The sequence below is a fragment of the Vigna unguiculata genome, chromosome 6 (genome assembly GCF_004118075.2).
Source record: "Vigna unguiculata cultivar IT97K-499-35 chromosome 6, ASM411807v1, whole genome shotgun sequence".
NCBI classification, from domain to species: Eukaryota; Viridiplantae; Streptophyta; class Magnoliopsida; order Fabales; family Fabaceae; genus Vigna; species Vigna unguiculata.
In genome coordinates, this window is record NC_040284.1 from 9,340,755 (window position 1) to 9,353,861 (window position 13,107).

Below are 13,107 nucleotides of genomic sequence, written 5' to 3' on the forward strand. Positions count from 1 at the left end.
CTCAAATGGGTGTAAAATAATTTTAGGTCTCAAATGGGTGTATGAATATTTTAGGTGTCAAATGGGTGTAAAAGTATTTTAGGTGTCAAATTGGTGTAAAAATATTTTAGGTCTCTAATGGTTGTAAAAATATTTTAGGTCTCAAATGGGTGTAAAAATATTTTACGTTTGAAATTGGTGTAAAAAGATTTTTGGTGTCAAATGGGGTTAAAAATGTGTTAGGTGTCAAATGGTTTTAAAAATATTTTAGGTGTCCAATGGGTGTAGAAATATTTTAGGTGTCAAATGGGTGTAAAATATTTTATGTGTCAAATGGGTGTAAAAAAATTTTAGGTGTCAAATATGTGTAAAAATATTTTAGGTGTCAAGTAGGTATAAAAATATTCTAGGTTAAAAAGTTTAGGGGTAAAATGGGTGTAAAAATAATTAGGGTTTCAAATGGGTTTAAAAATATTTTAGGTGTCAAATGGGTGTAAATATATTTTAGGTTTCAAATGGGTGTAAACATATTTTACATCTTAAATGGGTGTTAAGAAATTTTTGGGGTGAAATGGGTATAAAAATATTTTAGGTGTCCAATGGGTGTAAAAATATTTTATGTCTCAAATGGATGTAAATGAATTTTAGGTGTCAAATGGGTGTATGAATATTTTAGGTGTCAAATGTGTGTTAAATTATTTTAGGTGTGAGACTAGCTTACAAATATTTTACGTCTCAATTAGGTATAAACAAATTTTAGCTGTCAAATGTGTGAGAAAATATTTTAGGCGTCAAATGGGTGAAAAAATATTTTAGGTGTGAAATAAGCATAAAAATATTTTACATCTAATTGGGTGTAAAGAAAGTTTAGTTGTCAAATGGGTGAAAAAAAAATTCAGGAGTCAAATTGGTGTAAAAATATTATAGGTGTGAAATGGGTGTAAAAATATTTTACATCTTAAATGGGTGTAAAACAATTTTAGGAGTCAAATGGGAGTAAGAAATATTTAGGTGTCAAATGGATAAAACAAAATTAGGTGTCAAATGGGTGTAAAAAGATTTTTGGTGTCAAATGGGTGTAAATATATTTTAGGTGTCAAGTAGGTGAAAAAAATTTTTAGGTATCAAATGGGTGTAAAAATAATTTAGGTGTCAAACAGGTGTAAAAATATTTTAGGTTTCAAATGTGCGTAAAAAATTAATAAGTGTCAAATGGGTGTATAAATATTTTTGTTGTCAAAAGATTGTAAAAATATTTTTAGTTTGAAATGGAAGTAAAAAATTAAAAGGTGTCAAATGGGTGTAAAAAATATTTTACGTCTCAAATAGGTGTAAAAAAACTTTAGGTCTCAAATGGGAGTAAAACAATTATAGGTGTGAAATGGGTGTAAAAATATTTTACGCCTAAAATGGGTGTAAGAAAAATTTAGGTGTCAAATGGGAGTAAAAAATATTTACGGGTCAATTGGATGAAGAAAAAATTAGGTGTCAAATGGGTGTAAAAATATTTTAGGTGTCGAATGGGTGTAAAAATATTTTTGGTGTCAAACGGGTGTAAAAATATTTTAGGTTTCCAATGGGTGTAAAAATATTTTACGCCTCAAATGGGTCTAAAAAAGATTTAGGTGTCAAATGGGCGTAAAAATATTTAAGTATCAAATGGATGAAAAAAAAATTTAGGTGTCAAATGGGTGTAAAATATTTTAGGTGTCAAATAGGGTGTAAAAATATTTTAGGTGTCAAATGGGTGTAAAAATATTTTACATCTCAAATGGGTGTAAAAAAAAATAGGTGTCAAATGGTTGTAAAAAATATTTTACGTCTCAAATGGGTGTAAAAATATTTTAGCTGTCAAATGCTAGTAAAATTATTTAAGGTGTCAAATGGCTGTAAAGATTTTTTACGTCACACAATCGGGGTGCAAAAGTTGTTTTGTTTAAATTTTGAACAAAGTTCATATATAAAATATGAATTATTTAAATTGTAAACATTGGAAATGGTAAAAAAAATATGAAAAACGCATTACGAAAAGATGAAATTTTCAAAACTTAAAAACACCAATCTCCTCCGGGTATTGCCCAACGTGTTTCTTATGAAATGTTTAACAATTTTTATATATAATATATCAGCCATTTAAACTGTCAATGGTGAAAAGGGTAAAAAAATTTAAAAAGTGTTTCCAAAAGATGAATATTTTCAAATTTTAATACACCAGTTCACTTTAAGTATTGGCCAAAGTGTTTGCTTTTAAATTTTGAACAATTTTCACAAATAAAATATGAATTATTTAAATTGTAAACGGTGAAAATGGTAAAACAAATGAAATCAAAATTACCAATGCCCTTTAAGTATTGCCCAACGTGTTTCTTTTGAAATGATCAACAATAGTTATATATTAAATATGAATTATGTAAATTGTAAACGTTGAAAGTGGTAAAATGAATGAAAAAAGCGTTACCAAAAGATGAAATTTCTGAAATTTAAAAACACAATTTCCCTTTGAGTAACTGTAAAAGTTATTATTTTGAAATTTTGAAAAAAGTTCACAAATAAAATATGAATTATTTAAAATGTAAACGGTAAAGTTTTTATACATAACATATTAAATTATAAAGGGTTAAAAGGGTAAAAAAACTTAAAAAAGTGTTGGTAAAAGATAAATGTTTTCAAATTTTAATACACCAGTTCCCTTTGAGTATTGGCCAACGTCTTTTTTTGAAATTTTGAACAATTTTCTTATAAAAAATATGAATCATTTAAATTGTAAATAGTCATAAGGGTAAAAAAAATTGAAAAAGTGTTTTTTTTGAAATTTTTTGAAATAACCAAAAGATGAAATTTTTCAAATTTAAAAACACTAATGCCCTCTAAGTAATACCCTACATGTTTCTTTTGAAATGTTGAATCATTTTTATATATAAAATATGAATAATTTAAATTGTAAAATATAAAAATGGTAAAAAAAATTAAAAAAGCGTTACCAAAAGATGAAAGTTTTAAAATTTAAAAACACCAATCTCCTCTGAGTATTGCCTAATGTGTTTCTTATGAAATGTTGAATAATTCTTATATATAACATATGAGTAATTAAATTATAAAGAATGAAAAGGGTAAAAAAATTAAAAAAGTGCTACCAAAATATTAAGTCTTTTAAATTTAAAAATACCAATCCCCTCTGAGTATTGGTGAACGTGTTTTATCTGAAATGTTGAACAATTTTTATATATAAAATATGAGTCATTTCAATTGTAAATGGTCAAAATAGGAAAAATAATTAAAAAAGTGTTACTGAAAGATGTTACTAAAAAAGTGTTACTAAAAGTTTAAAAACACCAATGCCTCTAAGTAATACCCAACATGTTTCTTATGAAATGTTGAACCATTTTTATATAAAAATATGAATAATTTAAATTGTAAACAATGAAAAGGGTAAAAAAATTAAAAAAGTGTTACCAAAAGATGAATTTTTTGAAATTTAAAAACACTAATTCCCTTTGAGTAACTACAAAAGTGATTCTTTTGAAATTTTGAAAAACGTTCACTTATAACATAAGAATTATTTAAATTTTAAACGGTGAAAAAGGTCAAAAAAATGAAACATGTTTCTTTTGAATTTGTCAACCATATTTACATATAAAATATGAATTATGTAAATTGTAAACGTTGAAAGTGGTAAAACTAATGAAAAAAGCATTACCAAAAGATGAAATATTTTAAATTTAAAAACACCAATCTCCTCTGAGTATTGCCCAATTTAAAAACACTAACACATATTTTAAATTGTAAACAAAAAGGGTAAAAAGAATTAAAAAAGTGTTACCAAAAGATGAAGGTTTTTAAATTTTAAATTTCAAAAGATGAAGTTTTATTTGAAATGTTGAAGAATTTTTATATATAAAATATGAATCATTTAAATTGTAAATGGTCAAAAGAGTAAAAAAAATTAAAGAAGTGTTACCAAAATATGAAATTTTTCAAATTTTAAACCACCAATGCCCTCGACGGAATATGTATCATGTTTCTTCTGAAATGTTGAACCATTTTTATATATAAAATATGAATCGTTTAAATTGTAAACGATCAAAAGGGTAAAAAATTAAAAACGTTTTTCCAAAAGATGAAATTTTTCAAATTTAAAAACACCAATGCCCTATAAGTAATATCCAACATGTATCTTACGAAATGTTGAACTTTTTTTATATATAAAATATAAATCATTTAAATTGTAAAGAATAAAAAGGGTAAAAAAAATTAAAAAGTACCCAAACGATGAAATTTTTGAAATTTAAAAACACCAATTCCCTTTGAGTAACTACAAAAGATGTTCTTTTCAAATTTTCTAAAAAGTTCATATATGAAATATGAATGATTTAAATTGTAAATGGTGAAAACGGTAAAAAAAATGACAAAAGCGTTACCAAAAGATGAAATTTTTAAATTTAAAAACACCAATCCCCTCTAAGTATTTCGCAATGTGATTCTTTTGAAATGGTCAACCATTTTTATATATAAAATATGAATTATGTAAATTGTACAGGGTGAAAGTGGTAAAATGAATGAAGAAAGTATTACCAAAAAATGAAATTTTTAAAATTTAAAAACAGCAATCTCTTCTATGTAATGCCTAACGTGTTTCTTATAAAATGTTGAACAATTTTTATATAGAACATATGAGTCATTTAAATTTTAAACGGTGAAAAGGGTAAAAAAAATTTAAAAAGTGTTACCAAAAGATGAAAATTTTCAAATTGTAATACACCAGTTGCCTTTGACTATTGGCCAACGTCTTTTTTTTAAATTTTGAATAATTTTCTTATAAAAAAATATGAACTTTTTAAATTGTAAACGGTGAAAATGGTAAAAAAAATGAAAAAAGCTTCACCAAAAGATAAGATTTTTAAAATTTTAAAACACCAATCTCGTCTGAGTATTGCCTAACGTGTTTCTTATAAATGTTGAACAACTTTTATATATAACATATGAGCCATTAAAATTAAAAAAGTGTTACGAAAAGATGAAGTTTTTTAAATTTAAAATTACCAATCCCCTTTGAGTATTGGCCAACGTGTTTTATTTAAAATGTTGAACAATTTTTATATATAAAAATGAGTCTTTTAAATTCTAAATGGTCAAAAGGTAAAAAAAATTAAAAAAGTGTTACCAAAAGATGAAGTTTTTAAGTTTAAAAACACCAATTCCCTTAGAGTAACTACAACAGTGATTCTTTTCAAATTTTTAAAAAAAGTTCACTTATAACATATGAATTATTTAAATTATAAACGGTTAAAAAGGTAACAAAAAAATGAAAACAGTGTTACAAAAGAGGAAACTTTTCATATTTAAAGACATCAATCTACTCTAAGTATTGCCCAACGTGTTCCTTTTGAATTTGTCAACCATATTTATATATAAAATATGAATTATGTAAATTGTAAACGTTGAAAGTGGTAAAACGAATGAAAAAAGTGTTACCAAAAGATGAAATTTTTTAAATTTAAAAACACCAATCTCCTCTGAGTATTGCCCAACGTGTTTCTGATGAAATGTTGAACAATTGTTATATATAACATATGAGTTATTTAAATTGTAAACAAAAAGGGTAAAAAGAATTAAAAAAGTGTTACCAAAAGATGAAGTTTTTTAAATTCAAAACAACGATACCCTCTGAGCATTAACCAATGTGTTTTATTTGAAATGTTGAAGAATTTTTATATATAAAATATGAATCATTTAAATTGTAAGTGGTCAAAAGGGTAAAAAAAATTAAAAAAGTGCTACCAAAAGATGAAAATTTTCCAATTTAAAACCACAAATGCCCTCTATGGAATACCTATCATGTTTCTTTTGAAATGTTGAACCATTTTTATATATAAAATATGAATAGTTTAAATTGTAAACGATCAAAAGGGTAAAAAAAATTAAAAAGGTTTTACCAAAAGATGAAATTTTTCAAATTTAAAAACACCAATGCCCTCTAAGTAATACCCAACATGTATCTTACGAAATGGTTAACCTTTTTTATATATAAAATATAAATCATTTAAATTGTAAACAATAAAAAGGGTAAAAAAAATAAAAACGTACCCAAACAATGAAATTTTTTAAATTTAAAAACACCAATTCCCTTTGAGTAACTGCAAAAGATGTTCTTTTGAAATTTTCTACAAAGTTCATATATGAAATATGAATGATTTAAATTGTAAATGGTGAAAACGGTAAAAAAAATGAAAAAAGCGTTACCAAAAGATGAAATTTTGAAATTTAAAAACACCAATCCCCTCTAAATATTTCCCAACGTGATTCTTTTGAAATGGTAAACCATTTTTATATATAAAATATGAATTATGCAAATTGTAAACAGTGAAAGTGGTAAAATGAATGAAAAAAGTGTTCCCAAAAGATGAAATTTTTAAAATTTAAAAACACCAATCTCGTCTGAGTATTGCCTAACGTGTTTCTTTTCAAAAGTTGAACAATTTTTATATATAACACATGAGTCATTTAAATTGTAAACAGTGAAAAGGGTAAAAAAAATTAAAAAGGTGTTACCAAAAGATAAAAATTTTCAAATTGTAATACACTAGTTCCCTTTTAATATTGTCAACGTCTTTTTTTAAAATTTTGAATAATTTTCTTATAAAAAATATAAATTATTTAAACTGTAAACGGTGAAAATGGTAAAAATATGAAAAAAGCGTTACGAAAAGTTGAAATTTTTAAAATTTAAAAACACCAATTGCCTCTGAGTATTGGCCAACGTGTTTTATTCGAAATGTTGAACAATTTTTATATATAAAATATGAATCATTTAAATTGTAAACGGTCAAATTGGTAAAAAAAATTAAAAAAGTGTTACCAAAAGATGACAATTTTCAAATTGTAATACATCAATTCCCTTTAAGTATTGGCCAAAATGTTTTATTTGAAATGTTGAACAATTTTTATATATATAATATGAATTATTTAAATTATAAACAGTGGAAATGGTAAAAAAATGAAAAATGCTTTACCAAAAGATGAAAATTTTCAGATTTAAAAACACCGATTCCATTTGCCTAGTGACCAACGTGTTTATTATGAAATATTGACCAAATTTTATATATAACATATGAGTCTTTGAAATTGTAAACGGTTAAAAGGGTAAAAAAAACTAAAAACGTGTTACCAAAAGATGAAAATTTTCAAATTTAAAAACACAAATTCCCTTTGAGTAACGACCAAAGCATTTTTGGTGCAATTTGCAAAAAATTTCATATATAAAACATGAGTTATTTAAATTGTACACGGTGAAAAGGGTAAGAAAAATGAAAAAAACCTTTACCAAAAGATGAAATTTGTCAAATTTGAAAACAGCGATCCCCTCTGAGTAATTCCGAACGTGTTTCTTTTGAAATGTTGAACAATTTTTATATACATGAGTCATTTAAATTGTCAATAGTGAAAAAGGTAAAATGAATTTCAAAAGTGTTACCAAAAGATGAAAAAGCTTTATCGAAAGATGAAATTGTTCAAATTTAAGAACATCGATACCTTTGAGTAATGAAAAGTGTTACCAAAAGATGAAATTTTTAAATTGTAATACACCAATTCTTTTAAGTATTGCCAAAACGTTTTTGTGAATTGTTGAACAAGTTTTATATATATATATATATATATATATATATATATATATATATAATATGAACTATTTAAATTTTAAAAGGTGAAAATGGTAAAAAAAATGAAAAAGCTTTACCGAAAGATGAAATTTTTCAAATTTAAGAACATCGATACCCTTTGAGTAACAACAAAAGTGGTTATGTTGCAATTTTGAACAAATTTCATATATAAATTATGAGTTATTTAAATTGTAAACGTGAAAAGGGTAAAAAAATTGAAAGAAGCTTTACCAAAATATGAAAATTTTCAAATTTTAAAACACCATTCCCCTCTGAGTATTTCCCAACATGTTTGTTATGAAATGTTGACCAATTTTTATGTATAACATATGAGTCTTTTAAATTGTAAACGGTTAAAAGGGTCAAAAAAACTAAAAAAGTGTTATCAAAAGATGAAAATTTTCTAATTTAAAAACACCAATTCCCTTTGAGTAACGGCCAAAGCGGTTCCGTTGCAATTTGGAAAATATTTCATATATGAAATATGAGTTATTTAAATTGTAAACAGTAAAAGGGTAAAAGAATGATGAAGGATTATCTTGTCTTTTTTATAAGATTATTGAATATGGTGTGAGTTGATTAAGAAAGCTAAGTGAAATCCCCACTGGACATTAAGATAGCAAGCTATCTAGATGTGAAGGTTCCTTTCACAAAACTCAAGAGAAGAAGATGATGGATTGATTCAAAACGAAAAGGAAATGGAAAGCACATAAACCATAGAAAACCAAGAACAATTAAAGGAAGAAGAAAACACAAAATGGAAAGGAAAGAAATGGTAAAAATGTGAGAAGCACGCCACTACAAGGCTAGGCTAGAAGCCATGGCAACCTTGAAGATGAGTGGATGTGTGCCACCACTTGCTATGCAAGATAAGGCTTAAAAGTATTCACTCCCAAGGGAGGAAACTCTCACAAATGGTTGAGACACAAGAGTGTTTTTACTTCAAAATCTTCAACCCTTTTACATGTCTAGGAGCACCCCTTATATAGAAGAGTTTGGGGGACCTCTAAACAAATAAAAGATACCTAAGGATGTCTCTACAAAAACCTAACCCTAGCTTCTAGAAACTAGGTCAAATAAGGTTACAAAAATGAGAGAGAAAAGAGCTAACTATGGTGTGTGCAAGGCTAATTTCGTTCTAGCACAAAAGGAGACAAAGAATGTGTCTCATATGTCTCCAAAGGTACAAAGGTACACTTGTTTTATGCCTTTTACTTTATGCTTTATGCCTTTGCTTTACTCTTTCATCCACATCATTTATGCTCCCCAATCATCATACACCACCTCGCATTGCTTTCTTACTCCTAATTAACCTACAAAGCAAATAAACATAGATTAGCATCTTGGCTTAAGTCAAGTCAACTATAGTCAACAAGTCAAACCTAGTCAAAGGTCAACAAGTCAACTAAAGTTGATTCAACTAAGTCAACCTAGGGAATCAAAAATAACAAACACAAATGAAAGGGATGAATGATTAGTGAACTTCCTTTCTAAACATGCTTAGTCTTCTTAAGCATGTGCCTTCATCCTTGGTTGGGGTCAATCCTTCATCAAAGAAATGAAAAAAACTTTACCAAACGATGAAATTTTTCAAATTTGAAAACACCAATCTCCTCGGAGTATTGCCCAACGTGTTTCTTATGAGATGTTGAACAATTTTTATATAGAACGTGAGTAGTTTAAATTGTAAACGGCGAAAAGGCTAAAACAAATTAAAAAAGTGTTACCAAAAGATGAAAAATTTCAAATTGTAATACACCAATTCTCTTTATTTATTGGCCAAAATGTTTTATGTGAAATGTTGAACAACTTTATATCTACAATAGGGACTATTTAAATTATAAACGGTGAAAATGGTAAAAAAATGAAAAATACATTACCAAAAGATGAAAATTTTCAAATTTAAAAACATTGATACCCTTTGAGTAACGACCAAAACTGTTGCAATTTTGAACAAATTTCATATATAAAATATGAGTTATTTAAATTGTAAACGTGAAAAGGGTAAAAAAAAATAAAAAATGCTTTACCAAAAGATATAAATTTTCAAATTTGGAAACACCAATCTCGTCTGAGTATTGCCCAACATGTTTGTTATGAAATGTTGACCAATTTTTATATATAACATATGAGTCTTTTAAATTGTAAATGGTTAAAAGTGTCAAAAAAACTAAAATAGTGTTACCAAAAGATGAAAATTTTAAAATTTAAAAACACCAATTCCCTTTGAGTAACATCCAAATCGGTTTCGTTGCAATTTGAAAAAAAAATTCATATATGAAATATGAGTTATTTAAATTGTAAATGGTGAAAAGGGTAAAAAAAATGAAATAAGCTTTACCAAAAGAAGAAAATTTTCAAATTTGAAAAGACCAATCACCTCTGAGTATTGCCACGTGTTTCTTTGGAAATGTTGAAAAATTTTTATGCACAACATTAGTCAATTGAATTCTAAACGGTGAAAGGTTAAAAAAAATTTAGAAAGTGTTACCAAAAGATGAAAATTTTCAAATTGTAATACACAAATTCTCTTTAAGTATTGGCCAAAATATTTTATGTGAAATGTTGAACAATTTTTATATATAACATATGAGTCTTTTAAAAATATGAAATTTTTTAAATTTGAAAACACCAATCTTCTCGGACTATTGCCCAACATGTTTCTTATGAGGTGTTGGCCAATTTTTATATATAACATATGAGTCTTTTAAATTGCAAACGGTTAAAAGGGTCAAAAAACTAAAAAAATGTTACCAAAAGATGAAAATTTTCAAATTTAAAAACACCAATTCCCTTTGAGTAACGGCCAAAGCATTTTTGTTGCAATTTGCAAAAAAATTCATATATAAAACATGAGTTATTTAAATTGTAAACGGTGAAAAGGGTAAAAAAAATGAAAAAAACCTTTACCAAAAGATGAAATTTGTCAAATTTGCAAACATTGATCCCCTTTGAGTAATTCCGAACGTGTTTCTTTTGAAATGTTGAACAATTTTTATATACAACATGAGTCATTTAAATTATCAATAGTGAAAAAGGTAAAATGAATTTCAAAAGTGTTACCAAAAGATGAAAATTTTTAAATTGTAATACACCAATTCCTTTTAAGTATTGGCCAAAACGTTTTTTGTGAATTGTTGAACAAGTTATATATATATAATATGAACTATTTAAATTTTAAACAGTGAAAACGGTAAAAAAAATGAAAAAAGCTTTACCGAAAGATGAAATTTTTCAAATTTAAGAACATCGATACCCTTTGAGTAACAACAAAAGTGGTTCTGTTGCAATTTTGAACAAATTTCATATATAAATTATGAGTTATTTAAATTGTAAACGTGAAAAGGGTAAAAAAATTAAATAAGCTTTACCAAAATATGAAAATTTCAAATTTTAAAACACCAATCCCCTCTAAGTATTGCTCAACATTTTTGTTATGAAATGTTGACCAATTTTTACATATAACATATGAGTCTTTTAAATTGTAAACGGTTAAAAGGGTCAAAAAAACTAAAAAAGTGTTATCAAAAGATGAAAATTTTCAAATTTAAAAACACCAATTCCCTTTGAGTAACGGCCAAAGCGGTTCCGTTGCAATTTGGAAAATATTTCATATATGAAATATGAGTTATTTAAATTGTAAACAGTAAAAGTGTAAAAGAAATGAAAAAAACTTTACCAAACGATGAAATTTTTCAAATTTGAAAACACCAATCTCCTCGGAGTATTGCCCAACGTGTTTCTTATGAGATGTTGAACAATTTTTATATACAACATGAGTCATTTAATTTATCAATAGTGAAAAAGGTAAAATGAATTTCAAAAGTGTTACCAAAAGATGAAAATTTTTAAATTGTAATACACCAATTCCTTTTAAGTATTGGCCAAAACGTTTTTTGTGAATTGTTGAACAAGTTATATATATATATATATATAATATGAACTATTTAAATTTTAAACGGTGAAAACGGTAAAAAAAATGAAAAAAGCTTTACCGAAAGATGAAATTTTTCAAATTTAAGAACATCGATACCCTTTGAGTAACAACAAAAGTGGTTCTGTTGCAATTTTGAACAAATTTCATATATAAATTATGAGTTATTTAAATTGTAAACGTTAAATGGGAAAAAAAATTGAAAGAAGCTTTACCAAAATATGAAAATTTTCAAATTTTAAAACACCAATCCCCTCTGAGTATTGCCCAACATGTTTGTTATGAAATGTTGACCAATTTTTACATATAACATATGAGTCTTTTAAATTGTAAACGGTTAAAAGGGTCAAAAAAACTAAAAAAGTGTTATCAAAAGATGAAAATTTTCAAATTTAAAAACACCAATTCCCTTTGAGTAACGGCCAAAGCGGTTTCGTTGCAATTTGGAAAATATTTAACGTATGAAATATGAGTTATTTAAATTGTAAACAGTAAAAGGGTAAAAGAAATGAAAAAAACTTTACCAAACGATGAAATTTTTGAAATTTGAAAACACCAATCTCCTTGGAGTATTGCCCAACGTCTTTCTTATGAGATGTTGAACAATTTTTATATAGAACGTGAGTAGTTTAAATTGTAAACGGCGAAAAGGCTAAAACAAATTAAAAAAGTGTTAGCAAAGGATGAAAAATTTCAAATTGTAATACACCAATTCCCTTTATTTATTGGCCAAAATGTTTTATGTGAAATGTTGAACAATTTTATATCTACAATAGGGACTATTTAAATTATAAACGGTGAAAATGGTAAAAAAATGAAAAAAACTTTACCAACAGATGAAAATTTTCAAATTTAAAAACATTGATACCATTTGAGTAACGACCAAAGTGGTTCTGTTGCAATTTTGAACAAATTTCATATTTAAAATATGAGTTATTTAAATTGTAAACGTGAAAAGGGTAAAAAAAATCAAAAATGCTTTACCAAAAGATATAAATTTTCAAATTTGGAAACACCAATCTCGTCTGAGTATTGCCCAACATGTTTGTTATAAAATGTTGACCAATTTTTATATATAACATATGAGTCTTTTAAATTGTAAATGGTTAAAAGTGTCAAAAAAACTAAAATAGTGTTACCAAAAGATGAAAATTTTCAAATTTAAAAACACCAATTCCCTTTGAGTAACGTCCAAATCGGTTTCGTTGCAATTTGCAAAAAAAATTCATATATGAAATATGAGTTATTTAAATTGTAAATGGTGAAAAGGGTAAAAAAAATGAAATAAGCTTTACCAAAAGAAGAAAATTTTCAAATTTGAAAAGACCAATCACCTCTGAGTATTGCCCAACGTGTTTCTTTGGAAATGTGGAAAAATTTTTATATACAACATTAGTCATTTGAATTCTAAATGGTGAAAGGTTAAAAAAAATTTCGAAAGTGTTACCAAAAGATGAAAATTTTCAAATTGTAATACACAAATTCTCTTTATGTATGGGTCAAAATGTTTTATGTGAAATGTTGATCAATTTTTAT